This window comes from Oncorhynchus keta, chromosome 11 (genome assembly GCF_023373465.1).
Source record: "Oncorhynchus keta strain PuntledgeMale-10-30-2019 chromosome 11, Oket_V2, whole genome shotgun sequence".
Classification (NCBI taxonomy): Eukaryota; Metazoa; Chordata; class Actinopteri; order Salmoniformes; family Salmonidae; genus Oncorhynchus; species Oncorhynchus keta.
This window is the reverse complement of record NC_068431.1, coordinates 18241278-18258586: the sequence shown is the minus strand read 5'-3', so window position 1 is coordinate 18258586 and position 17309 is coordinate 18241278.

Sequence of the window (17309 nt, the reverse complement as noted above, 5' to 3'; positions counted from 1 at the left end):
AATACATTTAAACTTGCTTTTTCACAATTCCTGACTAAAGTAAGTAAAAAGTAAAAATGCCCTGTTTTAGGTCAGTTAGGATCACCACTTTATTTTAAGAATGTGAAATGTCAGAATAGTAGTAGAGAGAATGATTGATTTATTTCAGCTTTTATTTATTTAGTCACATTCCCAGTGGGTCAGAAGTTTACATACACTCAAGTAGTATTTGGTAGCATTGCCTCTAAATTGTTGAACTTGGGTCAAATGTTTCGGGTAGCCTTCCACAAGCTTCCCACAATAAGTTGGGTGAATTTTGGCCCATTCCTCCTGACAGAGCTGGTGTAACTGAGTCAAGTTTGTAGGCCTCCTTGCTCGCACAACCTTTTTCAGTTCTGCCCACAAATTTTCTACAGGATTGAGGTCAGGGCTTTGTGATTGCCACTCCAATACCTTGACTTTGTTGTCCTTAAGCCATTTTGCCACAACTTTGGAAGTATGCTTGGGGTCATTGTCCATTTGGAAGACCCATTTGTGACAAAGCTTTAACTTCCTGACTGACGTCTTCAGATGTTGCTTCAATATATCCACATCATTTTCTCTCCTCACAAAGCCATCTATTTTGTGAATTGCGCCAGTACCTGTCCCTCCTGCAGCAAAGCACCCCCACAACATGATGCTGCCACCGCCGAGCTTCACGGTTGGGAAGGTGTTCTTCAGCTTGCAAGCCTCCCTGTTTTTCCTCCAAACACAGCGATGGTCCGTTTTGTTTTTGTCAGACCAGACCAGAGGGTATTTCTCCAAAACGTCCCCATCTTTGTCCCCATGTGCAGTTGCACACCGTAGTCTGGCTTTTTTATGGAGATTTTGGAGCAGTGGCTTCTTCCTTGCTGAGCGGCCTTTCAGGTTATGTTGATATAAGACTCATTTTACTGTGGATATAGATACTTTTGTACCTGTTTCCTCCCGTATCTTTCCAAGGCCCTTTGCTGTTGTTCTGGGATTGATTAGCACTTTTTGCACCACAGGACGTTCATCTTTAGGAGACAGAACGCGTCTCCTTCCTGAACAGTATGACGGCTGCATGGTCCTATGGTGTTTATACTTGCATTGTTTGTACAGATGAACGTGATACCTTCAGGCTTTTACGAAATTGCTCAATGGATGAACCAGAGGTCTTGGCTAATTTCTTTTGATTTTGCCATGATGTCAAGCAAAGAGGCACTGAGTTTGAAGGTAGGCCTTGAACTATATCCACAGGTAGACCTCCAATTGACTCAAATGATGTCAATTAGCCTATCAGAAACTTCTAAAGCCATAACATAATTTTCTGGAATTTTCCAAGCTGTTTAAAGGCACAGTCAACTTAGTGTATGTAAACTTCTGACCCACTGGAATTGTGATACAGTGAATAATAAGTTAAATAATCTGTCTGTAAACAATTGTTGGAGAAATACTTGTTATGAACAAAGTAGATGTCCTAACCGACTTGCCAAAACTATAGTTTGTTAACTTCTTCGATATAGGGGGCGCTCTTTTAATTTTTGGATGAAAAACGTTCCCGTATAAAACAAGATATTTTGTCACGAAAATATGCTCGACTATGCATATGATCCCCTTATTCAACCATTTAGGAAGTAATATGTTGCTGATTGTGAGGTACTTGACTGACCTGACACATGGAAAAGGGTAGTTGACCCTTTACTCTTATCATCAATGATAAGCGGGGACTGTGAAGCAACACAAACATTGGCATAGACACAAATGCGTACACACACACACACACACACACACACAGTTGAAGTCGGAAGTTGACTTACACTTAGGATGGAGTCATTAAAACTTGTTTTCAACCACTCCACAAATTTCTTGTTAACTTCTTGGATATAGGGGGCGCTATTTTAATTTTTGGATGAAAAACGTTCCCGTTTTAAACAAGATATTTCGTGACGAAAAGATGCTCGACTATGCATATAATTGACAGCTTTGGAAAGAAAACAAAACTGCAAAGATATTGTCTGTGAGTGCCACAGAACTGATGTTACAGAAAAAAAAACAGATAAAAATACAATCAGGAAGTGCCACATTTTTTGAAACCGCCTCATGGCAATGACTCCTTATATGGCTGTGGAGGAGCTAGGAGTCAGCTTACGTTTTCCACGTTTTCCCCAAGGTGTCTGCAGCATTGTGGCGTATTTGTAGGCATATCATTGGAAGATTGACCCTAAGAGACTACATTTACCAGGTGCTTGGTGTCCTCCGTTGCAATTATTGCGTAATCTCCAGCTGCAGTACTTTTCCGTTTGCTACTGAGGAGAAACCCAACTGCCACGAAGGATTTATCATCGAATAGATATGTGAAAAACACCTTGAGGATGAATCTAAACAACGCTTGCCATGTTTCTGTCGATATTATGGAGTTAATTTGGAAAAAAGTTTGGCGTTGTAGTGAATGAATTTTCGTTTTTTTTTTCTTAGCCAAAAGTGATGAACAAAACGGAGCGATTTCTCCTACACAAATAATATTTTTGGAAAAAATTAACATTTGCTATCTAACTGAGAGTCTCCTCATTTAATTTTTTTTTTTATTACCTTTATTTTAGTAGGCAAGTCATTTAAGAACAAATTCTTATTTTCAATGACAGTGGGTTAATTGCCTGTTCAGGGGCAGGACGACAGATTTTATTTGAATGCTTTTCTTGTTTTTGTGAAAATGTTGCCTGCTGAATGCAAGGCCTTGTCAGCTCAGGGAATTGAACTTGCAACCTTTCGGTTACTAGTCCAACGCTCTAACCACTAGGCTACCCTACCCTTAACACAGTAAATTCATCAGGCTTGAGCCATGTTTCAGTCAGGCCAATCACATCAAGATTATGATCAGTGATTAGTTAATTGACTATAACTGCCTCGGAAGTGAGGGATCTAAATTTAAGTAGCCCTATTTTGAGATGTGAGATATGACAATCTCTTTCAATAATGACAGGAATGGAGGAGGTCTTTATTTCAGTGAGATTGCTCATTTGAACACCGCCATGTTTAGTTTTGCTCAACCTAGATCGAGGCACAGACACAATATCAATGGGGATAGCTGAGCTGACTACACTGACTGCTAGTGGCAGACTCCAATAAGCTGGCAGTCTGGTTATCTCATTGTGGAGCTTGGGGAGTTAGAGCCCTGTCTAAGTTCGTAGATAAGATGAGAGCACCCCTCCAGCTAGGATGGAGTACTTCACTCCTCATCAGGCCAGGCTTGGCCCTTGTTGTTGGTGAATCGCAGAAGGAAGGCCAATTATATAAAAAAGCTATCTTTTGGGAGGAGCAGAAAACAGTTTTCAACCAGCGATTGAGTTGTGAGACTTCTGTAGAGCTCATCACTACCCCTAACTGGGAGGGGGCCAGAGACAATTACTCGATATGGACACATCTTTCTAGCTAATTTACACGCTGAAGCTATGTTGCTCTTGGTGATCTCTGACTGTTTCATCCCAACATCATTGGTGCCGACATGGATAACAACATCCCTATGCTCTCTACACTCGCCAGTTTTGGCCTTAGCCAACACCATCTTCAAATTAGCCTTTACGTCGGTAGCCCTGCCCCCTGGTAAACAGTGTATGATTGCTGGATGATTATTTTTAAGTCTAATATTGCGGGTCGCCAATGACTAGGGTTTTCAATTTGTCAGAGCTAATGGTGGGAGGCTTCGGCAGCTTCGACCTCGTAACGGTTGGAGGTGAGACCTGAGAAAGCTCGGCCTCTGACTCCGACTTGTTACTTAATGGGGAGAACCGGTTGAAAGTTTTTGTCGGCTGAATGAACGACACAGGTTGAGCATGCCGACAGCATTTCTTTCCAGAAGCCTTGAAAAAATTGTCCAGCTGCGGGGACTGTGCGAGGGGGTTTATACTGCTATCTGTACTTACTGGTGGCACAGATGCTGTTTCATCCTTTCCTACACTTAAATTGCCCTTGCCTAACGATTGCACCTGAAGCTGTGCTTGCAACACAGCTACCTCACCATAAGGCTAAGGAGTTGGAGCGTGTACCACTGTTTTATTTACCTATCGTAACTAAGTGCACTTATACAGTGTCCATATTAGGAATGTCTCTGCACGACTTCTCTGCACTAGCAGTGCAACATACCAGTCTGTCCAATATCTACTACTCAGAGGAGAGAGTATTCTGCCACTGTTTCCTAAGGAGTGGGATATATTTCAGTTACACACACACACACACACACACACACACACACACACACACACACACACACACACACACACACACACACACACACACACACACACACACACACACACACAGAGATTTACCTTCTTACAATTCACAAGCAAAGATTATATCTAGATTTAATAGGATCTCTATGGTCCCTCCTACCAAAACTAACTCATAAACATAGTTGTACAATTGAGAACCTTACTCTCCCTGTCTGCTCAAAGAGGAAATACAGTGTGGACTGAGAACTAGTGGGTGGAGTGAGTTTCAGCCCCTTGCATACATAACCTACTGTGAAACCTGACCTTGCCCTGACCTCCCGGTCACGTATTTTCTCCCTTGAACCATAGTATAAATGAAAACACCACGGGCCTGGAAAAAAACAATGCACTTCAGGTCTTTAGCACATGAAGGATGTGAATTAATCCACTTCATTATGCAAGCACTTGGAATTAAGTATTGATCAATCGGAATCTGGGTGATGGAGGAATTACAATGAAAATAAATAATAGGGTGGCTGAGAAAAATAGCTCTCAATAAAGATTGAATAAAAACCAGTGGCGGCTTCCCCCATAAATTGACCCAAAACTGTGTTTTCATAATTGGCTGGATGTATCTCACCGGATTAAGCGTCCGAGCAAGAGAAACAGCGCACCTCTATATGTGTAGGCCATCTATCTTATGTTGTCTGTTTATAAAGAGTATGACATTGTTTTCGCCTGTAGCATTGAATTCAAGGGAAGCCAGCAAGCATTTGGCCTCCCTTGATTTAAAAAAAGTATAAAATAATAGCCGATCAGCGTTGAGCTCAACTGTGAATGGTCCTGGTGCACCAAAAAAAAAAGTGTCAGGGGAAGCCAGTTTGGATTTGGCTTCACTCCTATCACATCGCATCAAGAGAAATAAGTAATTGACAGAAACAACTTGAATTGTTGCATCTCGTTGTGTGGTTGGCCTCCTTAGCTAGCGAGCAAGCATTTAAGCCAGGTAGCCTAGGACAGCAACAACAACAAAAATGTGTTCTGTATGATAGTCATAGACCATTTAATCAACATTAAAGAGAGGAGGATGGCATTGGCATTTCTCTACATGTAGGGTGAGTCAACATGTTCTTCTGCTTGCACGCACACACAAAAATCATACTTACTTTGATTGGACTAAATTGTTTTTTGCATATTTTAGTCACTGTATTAGACAAAGCAATGGGGATTTTTTAATTTTTTTATTTTAGCTTTATTTAACTAGGCAAGTCATTTATGAACTAATTCTTATTTTCAATGACGGCCTAGGAACAGTGGGTTAACTGCCTGTTCAGGGGCAGAATGACAGATTTGTACCTTGTCAGCTCGGGGATTTGAACTTGCAACCTTCCGGTTACTAGTCCAACGCTCTAACCACTAGGCTACCCTGCCGCCCCAATGTTGAAATGGTGCTGGAATAGTGGAGGCAGCTCCTGTTTTCTTTGCAACTTGCGTAAGTCGCCGTGGTTCTGAATTAATAGTTGTTTAGTAGTCAGAACATTTTGGAAACATTAACTTGCTTGACCATGCTGTCGGTCATGTAACTGTTTGTTACATGCAATATGCTTTCTGGACTTCGCCAGACAGAGGTTTTGCGATGAGACAAAGGTGTGGTTGAATTTATTCTACTACTGTGTTATCTTATCGTCTAGGCCTTTAGGCCTATATAACATGGTCGTAAGGCATATGAACTGTTGGGTTCTGAGAATCAGAAATATACGTATTCATGTCACTGAGGGGGTGCTTAAGTTTAGAGAGTCTACACCAGAAGTTCATGGCTATCTATAAGAGGAAAGTATATGTTGGGGGCAATTAAGCTTGGAATGTACTTAATGCAGAGAAAGCGATCACATATGGCAGGCATTGATAAGGGGAGAGAGCCATGGATTAGTGATGAAGGGGGGTCGAGAACAGGTCACGTTAAGGGAGAAATAAAATACTTAGTTTCCTGCTTAAGCAATAAAGATACAATGTTTGTTCAGATGTGTAGGAAGAGACTCAGCATAGAGAAAGGGTTAAATATCAGTGTTTGTGTGAACAACGTCTTGATGTATTGACCCTCTGGGAAGAATAAACTCAGTTTAAGCCTTCATAGTGTCCATTGAGTTTTTACTCTGGGAATTAGAACCTAACAGAACAAACAGTTGCGTTGTTTGCAGCATAACCTATCACAACACGTCGGTTGTAATATAGATTTTTTTCTATGGCTTGGCTTCCTTAGTGATTTTTATCCACGCACAGCTACTGATCAAAGCAAATTCACTAAATCCACTCCTTCAAGGTATGGAAGGAGCAGCAGCTGCCGCGGAGATCCTCAGGTTTATCTCAGACAGAACTCTCAATCTACATTCATCTCTAATTATCTACAGCATTTTGACAGATTATCTGGTTTAGTGTGAAAGCTCCGTTTCAAAGGAGAGATGATCTCTTTGACAACATCGCAGGATAAGCCAAAGAAGCTTTCAACCATTGTTGTACCGACGCACAGGAATTGATATTGATCTGATGTATGTTGTAGGCCTTTATTGTCTTGGTATTCTCTTTTTTTTTACATAGGATAGAGATGACAGATAGAGGAGAGAGTATGCTGAAATAGCAGTGGGCCAGATTCAAACCCATGCTGCAGCGATATATGCTGAGTTTACAAAACATTATGAACACTTGCTCTTTCCATGACAACGACTGACCGGGTGAATCCAGGTGAAAACTATGATCCTTTATCGATGTCACTTGTTAAATCCACTTCAATTGGTGTAGATGAAGGGAAGGTGACAGGTTACAGAATGATTTTTAAGCCTTGAGACAGATTAGGCCTGGAGGAGAGGGTGTGCCTTGAGACAGCCAATGAACTAAAAAAGTTCTTCACCAGGGGTTTCCCCCGCTTCCCTGGCCTGTCTGAAAGAGGATGCCATGGCAACCAAGAGCGCGCTTGTCATCGATGAGGAAGTCGTACCACAAGTGTTCAAAAGCACTGGAGCAAGAAAGAGCCCGGGGCCTAATAACATAAGTGTAACATCTGCTTCTAACTCACAACTTCAAACACTGAACGCAGCTGACTTTCCAGCTGACTTTCCATCTCACACTCTCAAACACCTAGATCCCCTGAGCAACTCACTGTGCAGATCCCAATCACCTGAATTCTAATCACCTGTTCACCTACCTGTCATTATCAATCACTCTTTAGTTCTTTACACCCCATCATTTTAAGGTATTGTTTGTTTTGTGACGCACACCTTTCGGCGTGCAGTTTTTCCCGTGATTTACTCCTCCCGTGTATGATAGTTTTTGCCAGCCTCACTAATGACTCCTTTTGCCTATTCCCTGCCTGTAATTTAGCCTGTTATCTTCCTATTGCCTGATCTCCCAGACTACTTTACTAGCCTTTTCCCTGCCTGTACTGTTGCCCTTTTTGACCCCATGTGTATGACTTTCTGCCTGCCCCCTGGACCCAGCTACCTGCCTCCTCCTGTGGTCCTTTGCAATAAACACCTGCTGCACCCTGTGCTTGAAACAAAGCTCTCTGTCTCCCCTCGTGTTCATTACAATAAGTGGCCGTGTCTTGAAACACTGTTCCACTCAGCTGAGCGGTGTCCTTTACTCTCTCTCTTTCAGCAGTCCCTGGATACATTGGAAATTCCCTCTTTATGGAAAAATCTGTTGTACTTGTCCCAAAAACCTCTCATCTGTCTGCATCAAATAATTACAGACCCGTCGCTCTGACCTCTCTCTTGATTAAATCTCTTGAAAAGATCATCAAGACATACATCATCAACACCACCAGTCACCTTCTTGACCCTCTCTAATTTGCATACCGGTCAGAAAGGTGGACAGATGATGCCATCCTTTCACTCTTACATCTTGTGCACATGCATTTGCACGGCAGTAAAACCCATGTGTGTATCATGTTGACAGATTTCTCCTCTGCATTTAACACAATCAATCCGTTGGTCCTCGCAGACAGACTGAGGAGACTTCGGACTTGATGCTATGCTTATCACATGGATCACTAACTTCCTAACTGATAGGTCTCAGCAGGTACGAGTTGGCAACACACTCTCTGAGTTGCGCACTACTTCAGGTGGAACCCCACAGGGCAGTGTTCTTTCACCAGTACTATACATACTGTATACAGACAGCTGCCGGAGCCGGTTCCCAGGGCGCCACCTGATCAAATATGCTGACGTTTCTACTTTGGTCAGTCTTCTCGAAGTGGATGAGACGGAGCACGGACCAGCTCTGAATGATTTTACTGTCTGGTGTGAGTCATCCCATTTAATTTAAATACATAAAAAACAAAGGACGTGGTGATTGACTTTCGAAGGACCATTAACATGCACACACCATCACTGATAAAAGGTGAGCCTATTGAAATAGTGGAGGAGTACAAATACCTTGGGCTTGTCATTGACAACAAGCTGTCCTGGGATCAGTGTACTGACACTATATTTAAGAAAGGCCAACAGAGACTGTATTTCCTACGGAAACTGCACTTTTTTAATGTTGATCTAACCATCATGGTTCTCTATTACAAATGATTCATTGAGAGCATTCTGTCCTACTGCTTGACCTGCTGGTTTCGGAATATCAAGGTTGTTCATAAAATAGTTTGGGCAAGATAGTCAGGACTTGTGAAAACATAATGGGGCAGCAACTGTAAGAACTGGCATCTCTCTACCTGGGCAGAGCCCTCCATAAGGCACAAAAAAATAGTGGTTGACTCTTCTTATACACTCCACCCTGAATTCCAGCTCCTTCCTTCTGGACGCAGGTACAGACTACCTAAGGTTAAAAAAATAGGGCCAAGTACTCTTTTATTCCGAATGCAATTCTGCAACTTAACAAATGTTGCACTAAGCACATGTACAATGAAATTGCACTTATTTGTTTGTAAATATCCTTTGCTATTTATTTTACATTTTTAGATGTTATATGTTTTATGACTGCTGCAAGATGAATTGCCTCTTTGAGGACATTTACAGTTTTTCTTGAATCTAAGATTGTGTATGAGTGCCATTCAGAGGGTGAATTATTAGGAAGGTGTTCGTAATGTTTTGTACACTCAGTGTATTTGTTCAGAGGCAGCACCTTAGACCGCTAGACCACTTTGTGTTGGTATTCTAACTGTGATTCCTATTGAAGAGAAAATACACAGGTGACTGAGGGAATGGCAGGAGGGCCTTCAACCATCATAACTCTGGTTATTTGTCACGTTCTGACCTTTATTTCCTGTGTTTTGTATTTAGTTAGTATGGTCAGGGCGTGAGTTGGGTGGGCAGTCTATGTTTGTTTTTCTAGGTTTTGGGAATTTCTATGTTTCGGCCTAGTATGGTTCTCAATCAGAGGCAGGTGTCATTGGTTGTCTCTGATTGAGAATCATACTTAGGTAGCCTGGGTTTCACTGTGTGTTTGTGGGTGATTGTTCCTGTCTCTGTCTTTGCACCAGATAGGACTGTTGAGTTTTCACATTTCTTGTTTTTTGTAGTCAGTTGTTCATGTGTACCTTAACGTATTAAAAAGAACCATGGACAATTACCACGCCGCGTATTGGTCCTCTGATCCGTTTCACCTCTCCTCTTCGGAAGAAAAATTATTTTTTTGAGTCTGAAATGGGGAATTTAATTGTAATGGTTTGAATATGAATCTTTGACAAATTCATTAAACAAAAGTCAAACTGAAACATTTTCTCCTGTCTTCTAATTTCTCCTGGTTAGCCTCTTGTCTGCAAAGGTTGTTACATTGTAACCACAAAGTAATAAAAAATGGCACTTCACTTTACATTAAGTTGCTTGCTCCTGGGTAAGTAAAAATACATGTAGAGTATATCCCTTGTAACAACATTGTAATTACAGAGTTGGTTGTTAAAAATTGTTACATTTGTAAGTACAATCTAACTTAAAGGATGTCATGATGTGGCCCTTTCTCTCTCGTAAACCAGGTTTATTACCTCAGGTCATAAATACCGGGTAGAAACTGCCATGCAGTATGGGGGTAGAGGGCCTACAGAGAACAAATAAAGACTTGGCCAAACTCCTAAATCCCCAAAATGGGAGAATTAAACCATATTTCTACTTTTGAAAATGTGGGAATGGTCCATGGACACTTAAGGGGCAGTCATGTTGAGTGTGTTTAATTTTGTGATCTCATGAAGGACAGGAAACACACACAACTGTACCTCCAAATGTGTACATTTCTCAATTATGGTGTTTGCATCTAATTCTTGTATAAAATAAATGAGTAAAGATTAACATCTTTGTGACAGGGGGCAGTATTTTCACGTCCGGATCAAATGCATGCCCAAATTCAACTGCCTGCTACTCATCCCCAGAAGATAGAATATGCATATTATTAGTAGATTGGGATAGAACACACTCTGACGTTTTTAAAACTGTTTGAATCATGTCTGTGAGTATAACAGAACTTATTTTGCAGGCGAAACCCCGAGGACAAACCATTTAGATGTATTTCTTTGAGGTCACTCTCTTTTCAATGAGATTTCATTGAGAATCCAGATTTGTAAGGGACCTTCTTGCAGTTCTTATCGCTTCCACTGGATGTCAACAGTCTTTAGAAATTGATTGAGGTTTTTCCTTTGTGTAATGAAGAAGTATGGCCATCTTGAACGAGGGTCACTTGAAGTGTACTGTTAGAGGTGCGTGACCAGAAAGCTAGCTACAGTTTGTTTTCCTTCTGTATTGAACACAGATCATCCCGTCTTCAATTTTATTGATTATTTACGTTTTTAAAAATCCTAAAGTTGTATTACAAAAGTAGTTTGAAATGTTTTGGCAAAGTTTACAGGTAACGTTTGAGATATTTTGTAGTCATGTTGCGCAAGTTGGAACCGGTGTTATTCTGGATCAAACGCGCCAAATAAATTGACATTTTGGATAAATATCAACGGAATTAATCGAACAAAAGGACCATTTGTGATGTTTATTGGACATATCGGAGTGCCAACAAAATAAGTTTGTCAAAGGTAAGGCATGAATTATATTTTTATTTCTGCATTTTGTGTCACGCCTGCAGGGTTGAAATATGCTTTTCTCTCTTTGTTTACGGAGGTGCTATCCTCAGATAATAGCCTCGTTTGCTTTTGCCGAAAAGCATTTTTGAAATCTGACATAATGGCTGGATTCACAACAAGTGTAGCTTTAATTTGCTATCTTGCATGAGTGATTTAATGAAGGTTTGATTTTTATAGTAGTTTATTTCAATTTGGCGACCTGCATTTTCCCTGGCTTTTGGCCAGGTGGGACGCTAGCATCCCACATATCCCAGAGATGTTCAACTGTTTGTTTCCCTTATTGGAAACAATAACAGCCTTGATTTCTTTTGCCAACATAAAAGGGATATACAGTGAAGTCAGAAGTTTACATACACTTAGGTTGGAGTCATTAAAACTCGTTTTTCAACCACTCCACAAATTTCTTGTTAATTAACAAACTATAGTTTTGGCAAGTCGGTTAGGACAGCTACTTTGTGCATGACACAAGTAATTTTTCCAACAATTGTTTACAGACAGATTATTTCACTTATAAATTCACTGTTTACATACACTAAGTTGACTGCGTTTCAACATCTTGGAAAATTCCAGAAAATGATGTCATGGCTTTAGAAGCTTCTCATAGGCTAATTGACCTAATTTGAGTCAATTGCATTAGTACCTGTGGATGTATTTCAAGGCCTACCGTCAAACTCAGTGCCTCTTTGCTTGACATCATGGGAAAATCAAAATAAATCAGCCAAGACCTCAGAAAGAAAATTGTAGACCTCCACAAGTCTGGTTCATCCTTAGGAACAAACGCCTGAAGGTACCACGTTCACCTATACAAACAATACTACGCAAGTATAAACACCATGGGACCACGCAGCCGTCATACCGCTCAGGAAGGAGACGTGTTGTGTCTCCTAGAGATGAACGGACTTTGGTGCGAAAAGTGAAAATCAATCCCAGAACAACAGCAAAGGACCTTGTGAAGATGCTGGAAGAAACAGGTTCAAAAGTATCTATATCCACAGTAAAACGAGTCCACATGAACTAAAAGTCCACTCAGAAAGGACGAAGCAAATGCTCCAAACCCGCCATAAAAAAGTCGGACTACGGTTTGCAACTGCATATGGGGACAAATATCGTACTTTTTGGAGAAATGTCCTCTAGTCTCATGAAACAAAAATAGAACTGTTTGACTATTTGGCCATAATGACCATCATTTTGCTTTGAGGAAAAAGGGGGAGGCTTGCAATCCGAAGAACACCATCCCAACCTTGAAGTATGGGGTTGGAGGCATGTTGTGGGTGTGCTTTGCTGCAGGAGGGACAGGTGCACTTCACAAAATAGATGGCATCATGAGGAGGGAAATGATGAGTCAGGAAGTAAAAGTTTTGAGAATGACACAAACATTAATTTTCACAAAGTCTGCTGCCTCAGTGTGTATGATGGCAGAGTTATCCGATTAATTACAATTAATTACAAAGTCCCTCTTTGCCATGCAAATGAACTGAATCCCAAAAACATTTACACTGCCTTTCAACCCTGCCACAAAAGGACCAGCTGACATCATGTCAGTGATTCTCTCGTTAACACAGGTGTGAGTGTTGATCACTCTGTCATGCTGATTGAGTTTGAATAACAGACTGGAAGCTTCAAAAGGAGGGTGGTGCTTGGAATCATTGTTCTTCCTCTGTCAGCCATGGTTACCTGCAAGGAAACTCGTGCCGTCATCATTGCTTTGCACAAAAAGGGCTTCACAGGCAAGGATATTGCTGCCAGTAAGATTGCACCTAAATCAACCATTTATCGGATCATCAAGAACTTCAAGGAGAACAGTTACATTTTTGTGAAGAAGGCTTCAGCGCGCCCAAGAAAGTCCAGCAAGTGCCAGGACCATCTCCTAAAGTTGATTCAGCAGCGGGATCAAGGCACCACCAGTACAGAGCTTGCTTAGGAATGGCAGCAGGCAGGTGTAAGTGCATCTGCACGCACAGTGAGGCGAAGACAGCAAAGATGCCACTTCTCTCCAGGAAACACATTCGGGACAGACTGATTTTCTGCAAAAGGTACAGGGATTGGACTGCTAAGGACTGGGGTAAAGTAATTTTCTCTGATGAATCCCCTTTCCGATTGTTTGGGGCATCCGGAAAAAAGCTTGTCCGGAGAAGACAAGTTGAGCGCTACCATCAGTCCTGTGTCATGCCAACAGTAAAGCATCCTGAGACCATTTATGTGTGGGGTTGATTCTCAGCCAAGGGAGTGGGCTCACTCACAATTTTGCCTAAGAACACAGCCATGAATAAAGAATGGTACCAACACATCCTCCGAAAGCAACTTCTCCCAACCATCCAGGAACAGTTTGGCGACAAACAGTGCCATTTTCAGCATAATGGAGCACCTTGCCATAAGGCAGAAGTGATAACTAAGTGGCTTGGGGAACAAAACATTGATATTTTGGGTCCATGGCCAGGAAACTCCACAGAACTTAATCCCATTGAGAACTTGTGGTCAATCCTCAAGTGGCAGGTGGACTAACAAATACCCTGTCATGCCCTGACCTTGGAGATCCTTTTTATGTCTCTATTTTGGTTTGGTCAGGGCGTGAGTTGAGGTGGGCATTTGTATGTTTTGTGTTTCTATGATTTTCTATCTCTATGTTTTGGCCGGGTATGGTTCTCAATCAGGGACAGCTGTCTATCGTTGTCTCTGATTGGGAACCATACTTAGGTACACTTTTTCCCACCTGTGTTTGTGGGAAGTTGACTTTCTTTATGGCACTTAGCCTTAAGCTTCGTGGTTTTGTAGTGTGTATTGTTTTGTTCGGTGTCTTTTTCTTAATTAAAGAACATGTACGCTAACCACGCTTCACCTTGGTCCGCTCCTTTCATCAGACGTGACAAACCCACAAATTCTGACAAACTCCAAGAGTTGATTATGCAAGAATGGGCTGCCATCAGTCAGGATGTGGCCCAGAAGTTAATTGACAGCATGCCAGGGCAGATTGCTGAGGTCTTGAAAAAGAAGGGTCTGCTAATTTGGACTCTTTGCATCAACTTCATGTAATTGTCAATAAAAGCCTTTGACACTTATGAAATGTTTGTAATTATACTTCAGTATTCCATTGTAACATCTGACAACAATATCTAAAGACACTGAGGCAGCAGACTTTGTGAAAATGTATATTTGTGTTATTCTCAAAACTTTTGGCCCCGACTGTATTCTTATATACTTACAGTTGAAGTCGGAAGTTTTCAGTGGCATTGTGGCACGGAAAATCGGCCTTCCACTCTCTGCATCCCAAAGACTACATGTAACCTCGCCTCTGGACCTATACACACCTGCTAATATTAGCAGCCCTATATGGGCACGCAGGTCAATATAATAATAATAATAATATATGCCATTTAGCTGACGCTTTTATCCAAAGCGACTTACAGTCATGTGTGCATACATTCTACGTATGGGTGGTCCCGGGAATCGAACCCACTACCCTGGCGTTACAAGCGCCATGCTCTACCAACTGAGCCACAGTTGGTCTCCATATTTACGGAAACCTTCCAAATTTGTCATCTCCAGGATGATTCTTTCGATGGCTGGTGTGATGAACATGTAGAATGTTGAGGCGATGTCCTGGGCATGGGGTCATCCTTATGACATTTTGTACTGACATCCTGCCCTGGTTGTCATATGGTGACAAGGACCATGTTATTTTTCTCTTCTTTGACAAAAATGTCTCTCTTTCAGCTTGGGGGATTTCTTATTTATCTGAAGATTGTGCATTATGCTCTGGGTTGTATTCTTCCCCATATTCTACTTCAGATACCTCTTCTTCTAAATCATTGTTCTTTTGTTCCTCCTGGACATCTGAAAAAAATTAGATCTAAATACCGGGTAGAAACTGCTATGCATTCTGGAGGTAGAGTGCCTAGAAAGAAAAAAGAAAGATTAGGCCAAACTCCCAAATCATCAAAATGGGAGAATTAAACAATAGTTCTACTTTTGGAATGTGGGAATGAGTAAAGATTAAACTATTTGTGAAATTATGTAATGTGATGTTAACCTTTACAATGAGAGAATTGTCTTCCATGTAAAGTTTAACTTGTCAGTGGCCAAGCCCCCGTGATGCCAGACATTACATCAGGCATCATGGAATCATCCTTTCCTCTGAAATGTATAAAACTACCCATGACGAAATGTACATTTCATGCCAAAGAGACCCACGGTAAGATGGACGTCTCGATTGGTTAAAACCTCTTATACTATTTTTTTTTTGTTTGGAAAAATAACTTTCCCAAAGTAAACAGTCTATTTCTCATGACCAGATGCTAGAATATGCATATAATTGCCAGATTGGGATAGAAAACACTCTAAATTTTCCAAACCTGTAAAAATATTGTCTGTGAGTATAACATAACTGATATTGCAGGCGAAAGCCTGAGGATAATCCAATCAGGAAGTACCTCTTATTTTGAAACCTCTGTGTTCCTATGCGTGCCTGTCCTCCATTTAAAGGGATATCAACCAGATTCATTTTTCTGTGGCTTCCCTAAGGTGTCAACAGTCTTTAGACATAGTTTCAGGCTTTTACTTTGAAAAATGAGCGTGAAGGATCACATTGCGTAAGTGGAGAGGTGGGGGCTCTCAGAGTGAGATGCAAAATTGAGTGAAGCGGCCATTGTTCCTCCCGCTGTTATGGGAAAAGCTACACACTCGGTTGATATATTATCGAATATATATTTTAAAAACTACCTGAGGAATGATTATAAAAAACGTTTGACATGTTTCTGTGGACATTATGAAGACTATTTGGAATTTCCGCCTGCGTTGTCGTGACCAGTCTTTCCTGAGCATTTCTGAACATAACACGACAAACAAATGTCGGTATTTTGGGTATAAAAATAAACTTTATGGGAGAAAAGGAACAATTGCTGTGTAACTGGGAGTCTCGTGAGTGAAAACATCCGTAGATCAAAGGTAAACTGTTAATTTGATTGCTTTTCTGATTTTCGTGACCAAGCTTCCTGATGCTAAGTGTACATAATGCTATGCTAGGCTATCGATTGATTTACACAAACGCTTGGATTGCTTTCGCTGTAAAGCATAATTTCAAAATCTGAGATGACAGGGTGATTAACAAAAGGCTAAGCTGTGTTTCAAAATATTGCACTTGTGATTTCATGAATATGAATATTTTCTAGTAATATTATTTGACTGTTGCGCTATACTATTCAGCGATTGCAGATGAAAATATCCCGATACTGGGATTGGTAGTGTTTTGTTTGATAAAATCCGTTTTTATAGCCTAACACGAAACATTTTGTTTCTCTTACAGCTCCCCCCTACTTTGTGCAATTTCCGCCTGAAGACATACCCAAATCTAACAGCCTGTTGCTCAGGCACAGAACAAAGGATATGCATATTCTTGGTACCATTTGAAAGCAAACACTCTGAAGTTTGTGTACATGTGAATTGAATGTAGGAGAATATAACACAATAGATCTGGTTTACATAAAACAATGAAAAAAAACATATGTTTTTTTTTTGTATCATCATCTTTAAAATGAACAAGATAAAAAAAACATTCAGATAGAATGATGGGGACAATTTCAGTGAACAATATAAGAGGGCAAAAGTACTTGTGCAAAGTTTGTCATGAAGTCACCGAGGTGTCCCACACAAGTAGCCCAAATGTACCCAGTTGGCCAAATTGGTGAAGGTATACATTTTGCAACAAATAACTATATACAAAATACCAAAATGGTATTCTAACACACCCCTCCCCCCAAAAAATTGAGAAAAAATAAAATAAAATGTAAAAAATAAATTATAATTATAATTATTGATGAAAAATATATGAAAAAATACATATACATACATTTACAAAATAACATGGGTAACTATTTACACACTTTCAATATTTGGAAGACCCTCAGTCCTCTATCAATGCCATTCTTTGGGGATCTCAGATGATACAAAGGAAAGGTTGAACAGGCAAATAATAGGGGTTGCAACAATTGCGGCGGATCATTATAGAAAGAAAGGGTCCAGATTGTCTAGCCCAGCTGATTTGTAGGGGTCTGGATTTTGCA